This window comes from Talpa occidentalis, unplaced genomic scaffold, assembly GCF_014898055.3.
Source record: "Talpa occidentalis isolate TD23 unplaced genomic scaffold, MPIMG_talOcc4v2.1, whole genome shotgun sequence".
NCBI lineage: Eukaryota > Metazoa > Chordata > Mammalia > Eulipotyphla > Talpidae > Talpa > Talpa occidentalis.
This window is the reverse complement of record NW_026555331.1, coordinates 113,279,784-113,300,582: the sequence shown is the minus strand read 5'-3', so window position 1 is coordinate 113,300,582 and position 20,799 is coordinate 113,279,784. Positions and strand designations below refer to the sequence as shown.

The 20,799-nt window shown below is 35.9% G+C and overlaps 1 long non-coding RNA gene across 2 annotated transcripts in view; it reads right to left on the bottom strand.

Annotated features, from left to right (window-relative positions):
* The window catches only part of LOC129145334 (uncharacterized), a 443,968-nt gene that overhangs the window by 128,842 nt on the left and 294,327 nt on the right, over positions 1-20,799 (bottom strand). Inside the window, exon 1 of one of the 2 annotated variants that reach the window (XR_008550798.1) lies at positions 19,897-20,083. The exons of the other annotated variant lie outside the window; for it this stretch is intronic. This is a non-coding gene — a long non-coding RNA (uncharacterized LOC129145334). Of the gene's footprint in view, positions 1-19,896; positions 20,084-20,799 lie in introns of those variants that run through there. 2 annotated transcript variants of the gene reach the window in all.

Here is a 20,799-nt window from a genome sequence, read left to right as displayed (position 1 = left end):
CAGTATCTGTGACTGGAGAACAAATGCAGTCTGTTCTAGTTGATATTTGAATTTTTTTTTGTTTTTTCCACTTTTCATTCGTGTGCACAGTGTTCTTCCTGCCCCCCAACTCTTTCTTCTCATACTTCCCACATTTAAAAATGCTGAAAGTTTTTTGAACAGTTTGTAAACCCAATGCATTTAAAAACTTGTGCTCTTTTTAGGGAACACCTTTTAAAAATGAGTAAAGAACAGTGGAGAAGAGAGGAAGAAAAAAAAATTTTTTAATACTACTTTTTTTTTTTTTTACAAGCACTGGGTACAGTCAGAAGCACGGGAGGGTGAGAGAATTCACCAGATCCAGGGCAGGGAACAGAACAGGCAGAAGGACCGAAGTACACTGCTGAGGGGAGCAGCGGGTGGCAGGAGAGGTCTGCACGCCATGTGGGACCCTCACCAGCAGCCGGGGATCGAACCGGTGCTGCAGGGGCTGCGGGCAGCTTCGCAGCCCAGCGCTCAACCGCTGTGCCACCAGGGGCAGCCCAAGAAAAAAAATTTACGCATGGTAATTTAAGAAGGATTTAGACATCATGTAATCCAGCCATCTTGCAGCCACAACATACAAACATAAGAACAAAAGATGAACCTTAAAGTTGGTGGAACACAAAGCTAGGTGGAACTTGAGCCTTGATGACTTCCTGGCCAACTAAAGTTGGATGATCACCAGCCAACCCAGTATTTTCTAATTCTAAACCTTCTGTTACGAAACACCTTATTTGATTAAGTTGGTTTTCATTTGCCACTGCGTTTACTCATAAATGATCCATGCAACCTTTCCACAAAACCTCTTTTTACAGATAAGCATATGGAGGGAAAGATGATTAACTGGCTTCCTTCACTAAATTCTCCCTCTACTTTTAATCAGTGACCCAGTTCTGAAATCCTAGGTGTACTAACTAAAAGAAACTGCAAGAACTTAACACCTTAAACTATAGACATTTCCCTTAAAGATTTCATCATGTTAAAAGTAGCTAGGATTTGGAGTGGAAAATACTGAACCAGTTACAAATTCTAAAAATTCAACTATGTATCTTCCTGACAAAATGTTAAATTGAGAAAATAGCTTTAAAAAAATATACCATGATCTTGGATAGGACGAAATATCTTTCTTCTCGAGTCAATTTTAATCGCAATAAAAATATTGATAAAAATAGGTAAGTCGAGAACAAAAGTAATTAAGCACAAATATCCCAGAAAATCTAAACTTCCCCTTAAAAATCAAAGAAATAACTCCACTACATATATTAAGAAACACTATAAATCCACCATAATTAAAAATGCATAAACATCAGATACACACATGGTGAGGTGATATACGTGGTAGTAAACTAGATGGGGGAATCATTTCATAACATGTATGTATATCGAGTCATCATGTTGCATATTTTAACTATACAATTTTGTCAATTATATCTCAAAGCTGAAAAAAGCTCATAAATTGCTCTAACTAGTGTACAAATTTAGTACACAAAGATGTAATTACTATCATTGTAGTCATGAAAAGAAAAATCTCATTCCTTATACCACTTTCTAGGATAATTTCCAAATACTAAGAAATTTAAATAATTAAAAGTAAAATCACATCAATGCTAAACTAAACTAAACCATGGATAAATTCTTTACAACTTTCATGTTGGGTAAAGGTCCCTAATTATGATTCAAACTCAGGTGCACAAACAAAGTCTGTAAGATTATATAAAACAGATTATATAAGAATGCATTTCATGACAAAAAATACCAGTTATATATTAAATAAAAAATAATGACACAGAAAATATACATCCAATGTCAATATAGACAAAATACTAATGTCACCAGAATGTACTTCTAAAAACAAGAAAACTGGCAAGGTATAAGAATAGATGTTCACAGGCAGATTTCCCATAACCATACAAGATGCTCAACCTGATTCATCTAACTGAATACAAATTAAAACTAAATTTGTTTGATGAGGCAATATTTAACCAAATTATGCTCAGAATTTTCCACTGACCTTGCACTTGTACTTCTACTAATCAAGCCCAAATATATGCCTGGTAAAATTTTAAAGAGGTATATGCACGCAGATCTTCATAAATGTTGAAAATAGGAGTCTGGTTGAATTGAGCTACATGTTCACTATACAGAGCACTATACAGCTATTAAAAAAAAAAAAACAAGGAATGTCTACTTCGTTATTTAATGATCTCAAAGATACATCTTTATGTGGGGGGGAAAAAAGCAAAATTGGCTATGTTAAGAAAGATAGATGCGTGTATACATATGTATATATACATATATACTTCATTATAATTGAAGGTTAAATCATTTTTTACTTAGGGAAGGAATAGAGTGCAGTAGATAGTAACAAAGTTAGACTTCTCTACAATACACATTTAGACTTTCATGTGGAACTCTAAATATTTTATGTAATTGTAAAACAAAAATTTCAAAGTGATGATCAAAAGCTTTTAGGTTTGCAATGAAATTAAGAAACCTAACTGTGCATTAAGAGGATTGTATAATCACAGACAACTATTCCAAATTTTATTAAAACACAGCAATTTATACACCCCAGTGGAATTTTCAAATGTGAAAATTAGTGTAGATTGTGGAAAAAAATTGATTGTTAGGATTTTTGAAATTCAGGATTACATTTCTTGGAGATATAAATTAATGAAGTAAAATAAACCTGCAAATCTATATAAAAATGGAAACACTAGTATAAATTCTTAGCTCTTTTTTTTTTTCAAAAAAAAAAAAAACCCAAGCTCTTTTCACTGAAAACGTCTAGAAACAATGAACAACCAGTACTAATAATCACCTTTCATGTCCAGATTGTGATTTTTAATGATCTCTAAATATTATTTTCCCCTGAAAGCAATTTGTTTTCTTTGGGGCAAGAGTGCTTCAGGATTTAGGGCAAGAAATGGACAAGATATTTTCTGGAAACCTTTATAAGCACAGAAAGCAAGAAGCTAGTAAAGACAAGAAGCATCTCAAACTGCTCAAGGTGTAAGTCAACATAGAGCATTCCCATTATACCAGAATGGGAAAGATTAAGGCTTTTACAGACAAAAACATGAAAGAACTGAAGCATAGCAAGTATGTTCAAATACATGAACTCACAATAACCACTAGAGGGTTGGCCACCATTGGCAGATGATATTTTTAAAACTAATCAATAAGGGGAAACTATCAAGCATCTATCCATTTTGGGGGGTGACCACATATTGATCACATATTAAACAAGTTTCCTCTTGGTAGAAGTATTCTTGCTACTAAGAAAGGAAAGACAGAATTAACTTCATTTTACAACCCTAATGGAAATAAGGGGTCTAAGCCATTAATGACACCTAAAGTTATATAAAATTATATAAATAGGCATAACAGGCTTATAAGAAAATATTACATATTAAGTACCTTTGCCAAAAATATTCACACACAAATCTAAGCCAACTTCTGGCTCTATCACTCATTTTTAAGATATACTGCGGACAGTGTAATACATGAAGTGACATAAATAATGTATCAGTAAAAAAACAGGTCATGAGAAACTCAGCTTTATTCACCAAACTATATAAAAAAATATTCAGGAAACCAAACCAATTGAATATGTAGACCTTATATGATACCTCTGGACAAATAAAACTAAGAAGCATTTACAAAACATTCAGAAAATTTTCAACAATGGCCATATATTTGAAAAAATTAAATAATGACTTTCCATTTTGGGGTGTGTTAATTATACTGTGTCTAATTAAACAGTTTAGGGACACATAGCAAATATTTATAGATAAAATTATAAAATGTCTCAGTTTTGGTTTAAAATAAATCACATCTAAAGAAACATGGGAGGCCTGAGCTGACAATATTTTAAACCTGAGTGGTTGATTTCATGACATCATTCTTTCTATATTATATATATATATATATATTCAGGATTAAAAAGTATTATATAAATATCTTTCCAAAAATATATATACACATACATCACAATTAAGAATAGAAAGTTCTGCTACACCCTTGATTATCTTAGGGATTACAGAAACATTTGTGTAGATATCCAACTATCTTTAAAATAAAATGAAGTCAGTATTATTTAAAAAATTCTTGCCTACCTGGGCCTCCCTGGTGGTGCAGGGGTTAAAGTCTCAGCACTATCAAGCTTTCATCAGCCACTGTGGCTCAAGTTTAATACCAGGCCAGAGAGCAACCCACATGGTTCAGATCTCTCCCGTATCGCCCAATATTCCTCTCAGCAGTGTATTTCAGTAGATCCACCTGTCCTGCTCCACTTCGTCTCTGGTGAATCCTCTAACCTCCCCCTGCCCCCAACACCTCTGGCCTATACCCCAGTTCTTGTATGCATAAACAAAATAAATCTTTAAAAAATAGGATGAAGTTCTATTTGAAGACAAAAACATTTTACATGACCTTGTCAATAGGTAGAAAGATATGAAACCCAGATGTACTTATCAGGAATGTTAAATGGAGAATAGTTGATACAACCTATTGATAACAACCTAAAATTTAAAAGTTTCTATTCAAAATTCTATCTCCAGAGCAACTTAGAGGCATTCACTGTTGTGGTTTATGCTGGTTTATGTAGAAAAATGTAGTGTGTAGCTTCCATTTTCCCAAAGCATTATGGAGAAATTTTCAACAGGGCCTCTGCAAAAGATTCTGCATTACACTTCACTTTAAGGTCAGTTGGATACAGCCACAAATGTGTCTTCATCTTCCCTAAGATGAGGAAAGGTTACTTTATGTAACTTCCTGTGTGGTAAGTGACTTAACAGTTCACTATTGACTAGAACCAAATCATTAGTGAAATCATATAGACTTCAGGTTTATTAAAAGACCAAAACTCTAGCCTATAGAAACTCTGTTATTTTATGACTTCAGTGAGTTTTGCTTTTCACATAGCACTAATTTAAGTAAGTTTTAAATGCCTAGTTTGGTTGGTAGTAACGCATGAAGCTTTCAGCATATTATATCTATTCTTGGTAATAGGAAAATAGAAAAAATGAGAGATACATTTTTCCAAATCCAGTAGCTAAATTTTTAATCTTGATTATAGAAAGCAAAGGAAAAGGGGTGGGAGGGAAAAGAAAAACGATGAAGGGGAACAAAGGAAAAGGTGACGGGAGAATATCAGAACTGTAGCTCCACAATTTCACCTTGATTAGCTCTTTCCTAAAGGGAGAGAAACCTAAGCCTTGTGTAACTAGTTGCAACAAGAGCCATGGTGACCACACCTGAAGGGAGAAATCATATTCTGTCAAAAATTAGCGAGGATATAAAAGAAGGGTATTTCATTGAAAAAAAATTAAAAAATTTGTACCAAAAAAAAATTATTTCCAACAAGACATGATGATTCCCTGCAAACAGGGTTTGAGGCAATAGAACAGAATAAATAAGTTCCCTCAAAGTTTTAGTTTTCAATGATGCAATCTATTTATGTGTAATTTGAAAGCCCTCATTATTTTCTGATTGGTCAAAAAGAAACTTGTATTACTGTTTAAAAATGATGCTATCTGACCTTATATTTCGGTTCTCTATATCCCACATATGAGTTGCACTCCAGAACTGAAGCTATCAGAGGGGAGCAGAGAGAGAGAGAGAACAAAGGAGGGAGGGATTTCAATGGATGATGTGGTGGGTAGCGTGTGGTAACAACACCTGGAAGAGGAGACCTATACCTCTTAAAACATAAAGTTGAAAATCAATGTTAGACTCATTAAAAAAAAAAAACGAAAAGAAAGTGGGTGCAATGTGTGAGTCTGTGTGTGCATACCCACACGTACACATGTATATCTCAAAAGGATACTACAAATTAACTGATTTGGGGATCCAAAATTCTCTATATGCACAAAAGTCCAGTTAGAGTAGTTTTATAGAATTTATGGTTAAAGAAAAACCTGAATTAGAAATAGTAAAATATGCTTCTTACTTATTTGAAAGTCTCAGGCCTATGCAGAATTTCTAGCATTTATATCTAAAGCTCTTGACTATCACCTAGAGCAGTAGAATATTATTTACCTCTTCAGGGTATTAAGTACCTCCACATTGATCAGTTAATATAAAACCAGGATACATCATGATTATATCACCAAAGGAACAGGCTCATGGAACAATTAATCATATTTACAATTTGATGAATGTATTTAATGAATGAATTAAGTGAATCAATGTACCATTAACTAAAAGAATAAGCAGTCCACCCATGACTGATTGTGGTCTAAACAGAGAGGCTGCTTAAGTTTAGACCTATGTTTACCTTTCATTGGTGAAACACTGATGTATGTAATATTACCAAGCTGCTTTAAATACTTTCCCACTATAAATTGGCAAATCAAAAATTACTGTAAAATTCTTGAACTTTGCATTTTCTTCAAACTAGGAACATCAACAATCCAGTTATATATATCTTCTGAACGTATAACCCAAAACACACAACAATCTAGCTACTACCTTATAAAAAAAGAAAACCTAAGTGAATTACAAGAGTTTGCTAACAAAACACTATTAGGCCCCATGGTTTCTGCTGCATTGATGGGCCATATGGCAAAGAATTTATTCTATGTTAGAAATAGGAAAATTAGATTGATGTTTTATTTTTGCACACTGCTAACTTTAGTTATGAGCTAATTATATGTGAAATATGGTATGTATAGTTGATGTATGAGTTTTGATTGCATTTTTAATCAAAGAAAAAAATTAAGATACATTTCCATGCTGCATTCATTCAAAAAGTGATGTCTACTGGAGTGAGAGGGAGCAAGGCTGGTGACTACAGGTGGCTACAGTCACACAAGTGCCTTATCCTCTGCTGTACAGTTATCCAACAAAGTTTCTGGACAAACTTATACTCCAAGCATCAGTCTGGAGCCAATCTAACTTTGAATACAGAGGAGGATGTTAGTCAGACATCAGCATTTGGTTAATGGCCACTGAATGTGGTAGAGTTCTGCCACCCAGTGGTTACTTTCACACACGTGACTTGGGCAGCGTTTACACATATGTGTTCTGTCTCCCTGTGTCTGCAAAGAAAAAAGCAATGCTGGGAAGAGACAGCACAGGTTGGCAAATCACTTTCAACCACATGAAGAAATTATTCAAGTTTTTAAAGATAAATACAAGTGTTTCCATATTTACTATACAAGACAGGTGAGGCCCTTCATGATTTGGCCTCTCTATGCTTACTATCCAATTTATCCATCACCCAATGACTTCATGAAAAAACTTGCTGTTACCCAAATGCACCATACTCATTCATCAGCCTCTTCTTCATTTGCATAATTCCCTGCCTCATCTTGATGGCATGAATCATTCCTGTATCTTTTGAGATGTCCCCATGAAGCCTACATTGAGCTCTAGACCATTTGCCCCATACTTTGACATTTGATGATCACATTCCAATTGTCCTTTTGTATCCTTATCTTATCCATTGGAATGTAAGTTCTTTGAAAATAAGGATTTTATTTGTCTGGACTGTCTTAGCACTTACTGTGTTTCTGATCCATAAATGCATGGTTGTATGTACTGAAGTGTAACACCCTTTGGAAAGAGTATTTGTAAATTTAACAAAACTATTGCTACATAATAATGAAGGAAACATTCATTTAAACACTACTTTCCAGTTAAGTCCTTCTAATGCTGCTGAGGTCAGATTTCTCAGTGTTTTCATATGACTTGAGCACATTCATATCAAAGACATGGCAAGTTTAGATTATTGACCTTGCAAGGAATGGGAATCTAGAGGTGAGCTGGAAAATTTTAAGACTGACTGCAAAAGAATATCTAAAGAAATAGTCAACATTTCAAGCTTCATCCTTCCTAGTGAATTGAAAAACCAAACTAAGAAATGTATAGGCTTTATTTGGAAAATAAAAATTCCCTGGATTAGTTTTCAATTTGTACAAAACCTTTAATCTTAAATGTGCAATAAAAATTTTCATGGTGGTCAGAAAAGTAATTATGTAAAAACACCACCTTTTACTTAATTTAGCTCATCCTGGCCTATCTTCAAGCCACACCTGCTTGCTGTAGTGACCAAAATAAACATTTACTCATTTCTGTATTACATAACTGCAATAGTTATGGAAGAGCCAGCTGAGATTTTGCTTTTATTTTCTGCTGGGCTTATAGCTAAATCCTGGTTTAGAATTTTTATTGTCCAAAGATATACTATAGAAGATAAAGTTTGATGCTGAGGTTGCCTTGTGGAGTTTGCAAAACTATTGGTTATGAAACAAAATCACCTTTGTGTATAGATGGGACCTTTGCTGTGGAGAAGTATAAACAGTAAAGGTTTCAAGGGCCATGATAAATGGTTAAATGTGGCTCTCTTTAACAGGCAGCTGAGCATAATCCATCATCAAAATGTTCTTATCTGAGAGATCACCTGCCTCATTTCTCATGTCTTAGATGACTGTTTGGCAGATAACTTTGATAAATTTAGAATAAACAAAATACCTTCTGTGGCAATTTTGCTTGATAAGATTTAAAACAGGTAAGAACAGAATTCTATGAATTATTATAAAGTCCCATGATCATAACATATAGGTGAAATCTTAGTTTATTGGTTTTGAAGCACATAAACACAAAGCAGCATCATAATCTTTTAAAAAGAAACAACTATAAATGCAAACCTGTCTTAAATATAATCAAAATCAAATAAAACAGCATTTTCTAATGAAAATCTAGCTCTATTTATTGTTCTCTACCTCTATATCTGAGAGTTTTTTTACTACTAGATTCTGAATTTTTAAACTTCAGATAAGCCTGAATGAACTCATTAAAAAAGTCAACAAGTGGGCCTCCCCGGTGGCACAGCGGTTGAGCGCTGGGTTGCGAAGCTGCCCGCGGCCTCTGTGGCGCCAGTTCAATCGCCAGTTCGATCCCCGGCTGCTCCCCAGCCACCAGAGGAGGGTCCCACATGGCGTGCAGACCTCTCCTGCCGCCCGCTGCTCCCCTCAGCAGTGTACTTCAGTCCTTCTGCCTGCTCTGCTCCCCGCTCTGGCTCTGGTGAATTCTCTCACCCTCCCGCGCTTCTGACTGTACCCAGTGCATTTATAAACAAAAACAAACAAACAAATAAATAAATAAAACATGCCTCTATAAAAAAAAATAAAAAAAATAAAAAGTCAACAAGTCTTTTCACTCTATAGAGAAGTCATTTTCAATACTGGTTTATTAATATATCTTGGGCATCTTTAAAATACACAGGTGCCTTGGTACCAATCAATATCTACAGAAATAGAGTCTGAGATTAAGTCCTAGAATCTATTTCAAAAGTTTTCAAAATGATCCCTACATATTTCATTTTAGATCACTGAGTAAACTAGTATTTGAGAATTGTTTCTCAAAATGTGGTCCTCAGAACAGCAATGTCAGCATTGCCAGGGAGTTTACTAGAAATACAAATTATCAGACCTCATTCAGACACTCAATCTGAAAATCTGGGGACTGGGCCCAGAAACTTGCATTTTTATAAGCTCTACATGTGATGCTAAATCACACTAACTGCAATGTTTGAAAAAAACTGGTTCAGAAAACTAATTTTGAAATTGCACATCAATTTAATTCAGTAAGTAAGATTTAGCAAAAGTTCGCTATTTTGAGAAATTATACACAAAATCCCTATCCTTCCAGAGTGCAAAATATAGCCAATTCTATTTTATTTGTGAACGCTTGTGATTTTTTTATGTTATTTGTTAATATCTGCATTCACAACCTTTATTATTTCTTAGTTATATAGAACCTATATGCAATGATGAACCTTAAACAGATTGGTATGGAAAGAAATTGGTCTTCAATAAATTGTTATTAGAAATAATCCTTTCATGAATTTTGAAAGTATATTCCTTTGTGGGAATCATGGAATTTAAAGGGATTAGTAGGGGGCATAATGTTGCTTCATTTTATAGACTGAACAAATAACAAAATTACGCATTAAAAATTGAGCAGAAAATCTTGCATGAGTCATAGTTAGAAAGCTTTCCCAAATGTTATTTTGCTTGTCTTATTGTTGTAAGATAAGCATTACTGTTACAACAACATAAATAGGAAATGAAGTTGAATGACTATTGATAGATATCTGGTAAATATTTGGGCTAGATTAACAAACCAGATATTATAAATTTCAATACCATGCTCTTTAAATTAGATCCCAGAGCTAAGTATGTTGAATACATATAGTAGGCATGCAATATACATTTGTGTAACTGAACCAAAGAGATACTTTTGTTCATCCTAGAAATACAGCTAAGTCACTGATCTTTTAGTCATCCCTTTGGGAATACGTATTTTAAGTAACAGTACTTGGAGGATCATTCTGGCAGTAGGTATTTGTAGAGGTTTAAACCTATAGCCACTGAAGATATAATGATGTAAACCAAGTTTACCTCAGTAAACCAACTTTACCTCAGTAAATATTAATTTGAAAAAAATAGCACTTGGAATTTCCAGCCATGAGCATAAACTATGAAAACTCATTCATCTGCACTGAGGATACTGATTTATGGATGTCCACAAATGAAATAAAACTGCAATAAATTCAGTATGACACCTGCACAATATCCACAGTTAATTGTTACCCAGCATCAAAAAGTTTGATTTCACTATCCTTCAGGCTACAGAACAAATTAGTGCTGCCACAATCTCAAGAGCTCATGTTTTTAAAAATCCTATCAACATTTAATATGAGTTCATTTTTCTAGCCATCAGATTCAGCTGAAGTACTGATTATTATCAGTTTGTATATGAACTGCACCACAACATTCAGAATGTCAGAGTCTTCACATTTCTTTATTTTCAACAAATTCAAAACTGGATTCTAGCTACCAGTCATCAATAGCTGGCACAGCCATTAACAATACATTTTTATCTCACTCTCCACTATTGATCAAAAAAGAACATCAAAGCACAGAGGTTTGAAGAGGAAACCCCCCCTTTCATGTTGGTAGTAGTGTGAGTGGACTTGCCCAGCCTTGAGTGATGATTAGAAAATAGTTTCTCTGCACTCCTCTTGTCAGTTACACATCAAGCCATGGGGCACTCCTCTTGTCAGTTAGGGGACCTTTTCTTGAGTTAGGGTTCTGAACACATAGTCTACTCAGGGGCCCAAATAGCTACTACCTTTGAGAACTTCTCATTTCAGAGATTCTCTATTGTTCAAGGACCAATTCTCAATCTCGGAGGGTACCACCCCCTCTGGTTTAAATATTACAGTATCCTTTGGGTAGATCCCTAAGAGTGGAATTGCAAGGTCATATGGTAGCTCCATTTTTAGTAGACTGAGGAACCTCCAGACAGCTTTCCATAGTGGCTGGACCAGTTTGCACTCCAACCAGCAATATAGGAGAGTTCCTTTTTCTCCACATCCTCGCCAACATTTGTTGTTGTTGTTTTGATATGTGCCATTCTTACTGGTGTAAGGTGGTATCTCAATGTGGTTTTGATTTGCATTTCCCTGATTATAAGAGATGTTGAACATTTTTTCATATGCCTGTTGGCCATTTGCTTTTCCTCTTTGGAGAAATGTCTTTTAAGTTCTTTGGCCCAGGGCCTCCCCGGTGGTGCAGCGGTTGAGCGCTGGGTTGCGAAGCTGCCCGCAGCCTCTGCGGTGCCGGTTCGATCCCCGGCTGCTCCCTGGCCACCAGAGGAGGGTCCCACATGGCACACAGACCTTTCCTGCCGCCCGCTGCTCCCCTCAGCAGTGTACTTCGGTCCTTCTGCCTGCTCTGCTCCCCGCTCTGGCTCTGGTGAATTCTCTCACCCTCCCGCGCTTCTGACTGTACCCAGTGCATGTATAAACAAAAACAAACAATCAAATAAATAAATAAGCCTCTATTAAAAAAAAAAAAAACTTATAAAAAAAAAAGTTCTTTGGCCCATTTCTTGACTGGATTGTTTATTTTGTTTTTGTTGAGTCATGTGAGTTCTTTGTATAACTTTGTGATCAGTCCCTTATCAATTGACTGGAGTGCAAAGATTTTTTTTCCCCCAGTCAGTGGGATGTCTGTCTGTTTTGGTTAATGTCTCTTTTGCTGTACAGAAGCTTTTCAGTTTGATGTAATCCAGGTGGTTTATCTTTTCCTTGACTATCTTTGCTTTGGGTGATGAGTCTTTAAAGATGTGATTGCAATGTATGTCTTGTAGTATTTTACCTATATTTTCTTGTATATATATTATGGTTTCAGGGCTTATGTCCAGTTCTCTTATCCATTTTGAGTTGATTTCTGTGCATGGTGAGAGGTAGGGATCTACCCAAAGACACAAAAATATTTATTCAAAAGACCACTTGTACCCCTGTTTACTGCAGCACTAATTACAATAGGTAAAACCTGGAAACAACCCAAATGCCCAAGATCAAATAACCCAAATGCCCTGGATCAAGAAGATCTGGTATATATACACACATCTGGAATATTATTCAACCATCAAAAAGATAAACTCGTGCCATTTTCAGCAACGTGAGTGGAGCGAGAAGGAATTATGCTCAGTGAAATAAGCCAGAAGGAAAAAGAAAAATATCGGATGGTTTCACTTATAGTAGGAATATAGGGGAACCAAATAAGACTTCAGTGTAAAAAAATATTAACAGTACAAAACACAACAAAGCAAAAATAGACAATTATAAATCAGAGACATACTGCAGGGGTGAGGTGGGAGAGGCATCAGAGGGATGGAGGGAGGAGCACAGGGGACTGAGGTGATGGTGCATGAGTGCATTGGTGACGGATACTCTCTAGGGACTACACGTGAGGGGGTGGGGGGAAGCAAATATTGCTTAAAGATGAACAATGATGTAAAAAAAATTTAAAAACTAATAAAAATGTAAAAAAAAATAAATATTACATATCAGGAATTCTGTCATGTGCTCCTCTCTTCTCCCCTCTCCCTAACATTCAATAATTTGCTTAATAGACCAAAAATCTATACTTTCTAAACAAAAAGATCATATAGATTAGCTGTCTGAGGATGTGCCCAAACTTATTCCTTATGCTATATGGAAGACGTTTCCCCCTCTCCCTCCCTCTAGAATTCCAGGCAATTTATTTGCCTTAGAGCAGGAGAGCCCAGCACTGAAAAATGTAATTCTGATGAGTCCCTAGCAACTATTACTGTCAGTAATCATTTACACATGAAAGCCAAATACATTATTTTAGTGTATTGCTGAATATATAAATCAGTTAATTTCTTAGAAATTCTGTGTAGCTTAGAATGATAACAACATCTAGGAGTCAATTTTCAGTTTTTTTCCAAAATAACCTTAAGGATCATCTCAACTTCTTCCTATTAGAGAAGCTCGTGGGATGAACAATGTGGATTTAAAGAAGACCAATTCTTTCTCAACAGTGATAATGCATGAATTAGGGGCATGTAAATATATGTATACATCTATCACACATGAACTATGTAGACGTCATACCTCACTAAGGATACTTAATGTGACAGATACATTAAAGGTAGGGGCTAGGGACACCCTGATCTGGATAAAGTAGGAGAGTTAAACAAGCACCAGAAAAACTGGAACCTGGTATTCAAGATCTGAACTTGCTCTAACACTATGGCTTTCTTCTCTTTCCCTGCCACCATTTTTCTCCTCCTTCCTCCTTCTTCTAATTCTTCCTTTAAAACTGTGATAAATATTTTTTTTTCCTTTTTACCAACTTCTTAATTTTTTTTTAATATTTTCTTTTATATAATTCTTTTTTATATATTAAAGGTCTGATCATCTTACTCCTGGTTTAAATTTTTCAGATTCTTCCTAGTAAAGAATAAACATCCAATTCCTCCAGTCTTGATTTTCAATGCAAATCTGGAAATGACAGTATCGATAAAATAAACCCAGAGAGACGTCTAGAGACACTCACACCTAATCCTCTTTGCAATCATGCAGGGAAGATAATAGCATAATTTATAAATAAGAAACCAGAGTCATGGAAGGTAATTAAGTTGTCCTAAGGGACACAATCCCTAGGTGGCAGATGACAGTTCACAGTGACTCTGCAGTCTGTGTTTGTGTCTATGACTCTGCTGCCTCCTTCCAATTTCACCAACACACATTTCAGTTCTGCACCTTTGTACAGGCTATTTCTTGCACCAAGAATGTTCTTCACTCCTGATCCATAGGGTAAACATAATCTTGAGTTTCTCTGCCAGCTCAAATGTCACCTCTTTTCTGAAGCATCTTGATGTATAAAGCAAGGATATTAGCTTTGTTCTCTCTGACCCCACAGTAGAGTCTATACAAGTCTCCACATAATATTAAAGCAATAGTAAATGCCACAATCCTCAAGGAAAGAAACTAGTTTATTCATCATGGAATCACAATACCTATCTCAGTATTAGTTTCAATAAATCTTTCCCACATTGTATCATCTCCCCTATTTTATGGAGCCCACCGTAACTACTTTGTCTCTAAATGTTAGCATGCCCCAGAGTTCAGTCCTTGAAATTCTTCATTTATATACCTTCTTAGATGATTTCAACCAGGCTGTTGACTCTAAATACTATCAAAATTCTGATGATATCTATTCTTATCTATATTTATATGATTCATATAATCGGACTCCTATTCAAAGATCAGTTTAACATTTACACTTAAATAATATAATTCTTAATTAAATGTATAAGACTGAAGCCCCGTATCCCTACAATCCATTTCTTCCTCCGCTTACCATCTACATTAGAGCAACTTTCATCTTCAATTGTGGTATTGGGGTTATCCTTAACTCTTGATTTTCTCCAATATCTATGTTCAATCCATTAGCAATCCTCTTGTTTTATACCATGGGATAAATCAACAATCTAATTCTTCCATCCTGATTGCTACTATCTTGGTTCAAAAGTGACTATTATTGCAGCTGCCTTGTTATTATAGCCTCTTTTCTTCTATCCCTATTGTCTTAAAGTTTATGCCATGTGGCAGGCAGATCATTTTTAAATATAAGACCAAAAAAACCTCACTGCCTTCTTCAGAAGCAATTCAGAATAGCCTCCTGGCCCAAACTTATCTATACTCAACCCTTTACTCCTCCAACTTCATTTCCTCCTCTTCTCTCTTATCCTTACTTGTTTCCTTGATGTTCTTTAAACACAAACCCTCCCTCTTCCTAGTGACTATATACTTCATTACTTTCAGAACTTTTCCCTTCCCAAATGTTCATATTAAATTCTCTTTCTTTGGGTCACTGTGTCAAATGCTGCCCAGTCTATAACAGCACACACTCCCACATCCAACTGTTACTCTGTTGCTTTACAAGGTTTTTTTTTTTTTTTTTTTTTTGGTCATGGTATTTACCACCATCTGGCATACTTTTAGTCCACTTGATTATTTGCTTATGATCCATTTCCCTACTGAATGTAAGCTCCCTGAGAGCTGGAAACTTTTTCCACTGCTTTCCCCCATTCTTTAAAACCATGCTAGTCTCAGTCATGCTCAAATATATGTCATCAAAGGAATAAAAGGAGAGTAACTAATGATATAAAAATTAGCAATGTGAACTGGACTTCAGTCCTATTTCCCAATTTTATTGCCTCATCAGTATCCAATTCCTCTTTCACCTTCAATGAAGCATAAATGCAGTGAACTCTCGTAATATAACATGGGGAAGAAATATAGGGAGGATAACTTAGCACTGAGCCTGCCAAGTGAAACCCCACAATGCTTTGGGCATGGACCACCAAACAAATAGATTCAGTCCCATTTGCTTAGTCAAAAAATTAAATTTCTATATTGGCCATTTCCTACATAGAGACTACTGATGGGGACGAGTCTTCAGGAGAGGCCACATTCAGTCCAGAACTCCAAAATTCTGCCCAAAATAAATGGCAAAGGTTAAGTAAAAAGTAGGGAGTGGAGGAGGTTAGAGAAGGGATTTGTAAAGAATTTAGTAGTGAGATTCCCTAAAATATGCTCTCCTGAAGTCTTTGGATTAAGTTTAGTAATGAGAACTAAAAGGAAATTGAATCTAAACTGATCCCCTTTTGACAGATTATCAAGCTATCAATGTGTTTTTTTAGTAAAGATCAATGAAACCTTTGGAATCTTTTGAACTGCAAAGCATCAATTGTCCATTAGCTTTTAATATTAAAGTGCTAAGATTGTTGGGGTGAATTCATAAAAATACCCCTAAAACCCAGAAATCTTGGCTGAGATTCTGCTATGCCAATGTAATTTTACAGGTCCCTAGATACTCCTTTATCCCAGTTATTAGCTAACTAATTTCTTTGCAATATAGGTCTATTTATACACAAATTGTATGACTAAAAAGTGATCACCCATATAATAAGTTTTTTTAATAAGTTAATGTAAATGAAAGATTCCTCATTAAACCTATATTCTCATGGGAAATATTACCTTAAAATTAAGGCTTCTCCAGAACATTTTTATAACAAGAAGTATATAGCCACAGAAATACTCCTTGAACTCAAGTGTGACCTGGGTGTACACAGGCACCAGAATATCTGGGACCTTACTGTTGAGGTCAAACGGTTCCATTATTTTCTGCAGGTTCATGCTCTCAATGAATCAAGCCATTAAGAGCAGACCACAGATGTCTTTTGAGAAACAAACAAAAAAAAAATTGGCAGCAATTCCTGAAATTAGACTATTTCAGAACTGATATTGATTTTTGGTGGCTACAAGTAAGCCCTTTAGCAAAAAGGAGATCAAAATACAGCAGACTTAAGGGACGATTTTTTATGCAAAGGTTAAATTCAATCCAATATGTAAAGATTTCTCATTTTGTAATCTTTATTGTCTTTTGCCACCTCAGAGAATACAATGAGGTATAAGATCCAATCCTGCCTTTAAGACTCTTGTAAATAAATAGGCCTCATTGACCTGAAAATTAAAAACAAAATGAAGGCCATTTACTTAAGATTAAAAGTTACAATTTAGGGTACACAGTTTCAAGGAGAAACCTAAAATGTGCCCAAGAAGGGGTAAAAGTTGGTGGTTTCATGGGAAGAAGTAGAGGCCAGTGGTTAAAGCAAAGAGTTAATTATTGTTTATACATTTAAACTCTTCCTGGCTACTATACATAATTGGTTACTAACTTAATTGTTAGCATTTTGATCAGAATGTCCATTCTCCTACTGGATTCTCAAAAAAAGGTATTTGTGAAACATTTATTGTTTAGCCCAGTCCAAAGATCTTTGGCAGAAAATAAACAATTTTTTCCATCATAACAACCCTGACCTTATTTTAAAATGGCTCCACTTCTGTCTGTTTTTTTTTCAGGGACTTCTACTACAAGAGGCTGGAGATAGTATGGGACAAAAGCTGGAGATGTGTGCCAAATGCTTTTGGAATTTAGATATTGTGAAGATCTCACAAAGCCCAAGAATTCAAGGGAATTTACCCCAACAATTACAAACAATAAATTATGTGGGTTCATGTGCCAAGGAACAAAGAACAGTATCCCATCAACAGCTAGAACCTTAAGTCCTTAGTCCAATAATCCACAAGGAACAGAATCCTATCAATAACAATGCAAATGAGTTGGAATTAAATCCTTCCCCAGCTGAACCTTGAGAGGATTATAGCCACAGTAGATACCTTGACTGTGGCCTGAATGAGACCCTGAAACACTGGATTTCATTAAGCTGTGAAAAGAGTTCTGTCCTAAAATACTATGTGGTAACTGTTGACTTAAGCCACTAAGTTTTGGGGTGATTTGTTATGCAGGGCTCAATAACTTTTGCAGTCAAAAATTGAGCATAGATTGCTGCATGGGATAATTATTTACATTTTTACTATTTTCACAGGACTTTCCCATGCCTCATCATTAGATTTTTAACAATTTTGAGACAATAGAGGCAGGTGCAATGTCATTTTATAGATCACGAAAAACTGCTGTCGCTTAGTGGTTTATACTCAGTGTCACACAAGTAGCAAGTGTTTTGTCTTTAGTTCAGTGCTCTTTTCATTACAATGCTCAGAGGACTAGAAGGTTGAAAGTTTGAAAGATTTAGTATATACTAGGATTATAGCCTTTAATGTGGATGAACAGAAATGGCAAGTACCTGAACACAAGGGAATTGGGTTTGCTATTTATCTTTGTCTTTCTGACTCTTAAAGTCTGAATGTTTTATAAATAAATCTTCCACTAGATTTTACAGCTTTGTTTTGGTGTCTTTTTATTTCTTCTAAGTATGTCACCAAAATGTCAAAGTATATTGACATTTCAGTTGACTTTGAATGGTCGTTAATTTAAAATAAAAATTGAACTACTGAGATGCAAACAGGTAAGTTTTACATAAAGGCAAATAGCATGCATACAACATAATACAGTTTATTGAATTGTTCTGGAAACTCATGACCCACCTATCAAATGCTCAGTTAACTGATATTTTCTCCTCAATATTAACATTTGCGATATTTATATCACCAACAATGAAACTGTTAATATATGCCTCCTCTCACAAATAACACAAAAAATATTTCAGAATAAATCAGTTAAGATGAATTCTACTTTAATATAGTAGCATTACCATTTGCACAAATATTACCATTAACAATAAATATTGCTGAACTTAGTAACAACTATACTTTTAAAACGTTTCAGTTTTCCATCATTTTTTTTTTTTTAATAGAGGCATGTTTTATTTATTTATTTTTTGTGTGTTTTGTTTATACATGCACTGGGTACAGTCAGAAGCGCGGGAGGGTGAGAGAATTCACCAGAGCCAGAGCAGGGAGCAGAGCAGGCAGAAGGACCGAAGTACACTGCTGAGGGGAGCAGCGGGCGGCAGGAGAGATCTGCGCGCCATGTGGGACCCTCCTCTGGTGGCCGGGGAGCAGCCGGGGATCGAACTGGCGATCGAACTGGCGCCGCAGAGGCCGCGGGCAGCTTCGCAACCCAGCGCTCAACCGCTGCGCCACTGGAGAGGCCCAGTTTTCCATCATTTTTAAATACTGAAAGAATTAATGTTCTTTATCCTTAGCCCTCATCAACTTTCCAATAAGTTTACTGCCATGAAGGCTTTTATTCTTACTGCCATATTTTGAACTTCTTGCTTTTTATGTAAAGGAAAGTCAGAAAATAGTTAAAAATTTGTAATGATGATGTTTAAAATAGGACTAACTAGTTTCTATATAAGAAATTAAGTTCACATGTTGGTGCTATAGGAACCAGCCTGTGTGAAACCTACCACTTAGTAACTGGGTAAAATTAGACAATTTCCTTAAAAGAAATCTGTGCTTCTAATAATAATGATTCCTGTTTTATGGAGTTATGGGGATTAAATAAAAAAGATGTGACAGAATTTCAATTTGGAAACCCAGGAATAGAATGTGTCCTCAGAAAAGAAAACTGCAGTCCTTTGGGCTGCTTTCCTATGAACCCATGATTGACAGAAAACTTTTCCCAAAGAGGGGCAAGAGATGACCCAGGTCAGGTTGGTCACTCAAAGTGAGGTGTATTCCTGGGCTGGCTTTGTCTACTAGAGGAATTTTTATGACTGGTGTCCATTTGTTTCTTTTATTTTAACAGACTACACTCTCCCACATTCCCTATCCCAAAATCCCACACCCCAACACTCAGCAGGAGTCCCAAATGGGAGCCCCCACAGCTGGGAAGAAACAATGGTCTCTACAATTTTGAGCTAAGCTCAGTCTTCCTCTATAAGGCAACAAATGGGAACTGACCTCCTGGTGGTGGGGGCCAAATATTAGTCTTCAAAAATCACCCAGTGATTCTAAGTAGCCCTTCTACCAGCTCATTGTTTCTCATTTCTCATTATCTACACAATCCCAGTTTGCAATCCCAGCTTGCAGCCTGTATTCATGCCCCACTGCTACTGTAACAAGTTGCCACAAACTTAAAAACTCAAAATAACATAAATTTATTTACTTACGGTTTTTGAATAGAAGTCCAAAATGAATCTCGGTGGACGAATCTCAAGCTGTTAGAAGATCCTCTCAAGAGGTTCTAATCCACTTTCTCCCCTTTTCTGGCTGCTAGAGGCTGTCGCGTTCCCTGCCTGGCGACCCCTTCTTCCAGCCCTAAGACTCTGAGTGGCGGGTGGTGGGGGGAGCATCCACAGGCAGCACCCTACTACTGTCTGGCGGGCAGCTTCCCGCCCCGGTATTTGAAGACTGAGATTGCATTGACCCCACCTGGAGATTCCCAGGTCAACTGATTACAAATCAATCTCAGCTGTAACTGTAATTCCCCTTTGTCATGTGATCAATTCACAGGTTCAAAAATTAGAATGTAAAGTCTTGGAGGCGATTTTTCTGTTTACTACAGGTTTTCCACCCTCCAGAGGGATTCAAATATAATTGCTCTTAGCACAAACATCTCACTAAGTGATTCTAATGTCCACTTTCATGTGAGCTTTACTAATGTGAAGATTTTCAGGGCTCCATCAAGCCTTATGGCCATGGAAGCTTCCATAATTATCAAATTAAATTTACAAAGCATTTAATTAATATATATATGTTCAAGACAGTAGGCAGTCTGTAATAGAGAAAATGGTTCTGTAATACTTAACAAGTCACTCAAACTTTTTGGAGTAGCACCTATTAAGAAGCCAAGGAAATATATCTCTTTGTAAGGCTTTTGGGATCTAATATCCTAGGACAGAAAATGAATGTAAGGACACATATTTTGGGGGGGGGGGTTTTTTTTACTCAAATGTTTTTTACAACGTTTATTATTAAGCAATTTGATGAATCAGAATATATAGGAGCTTAAAATCCAAATACTAACATTCAGTATTGTATTACCTGACATACTAATAAGAGCCAAGTGATCA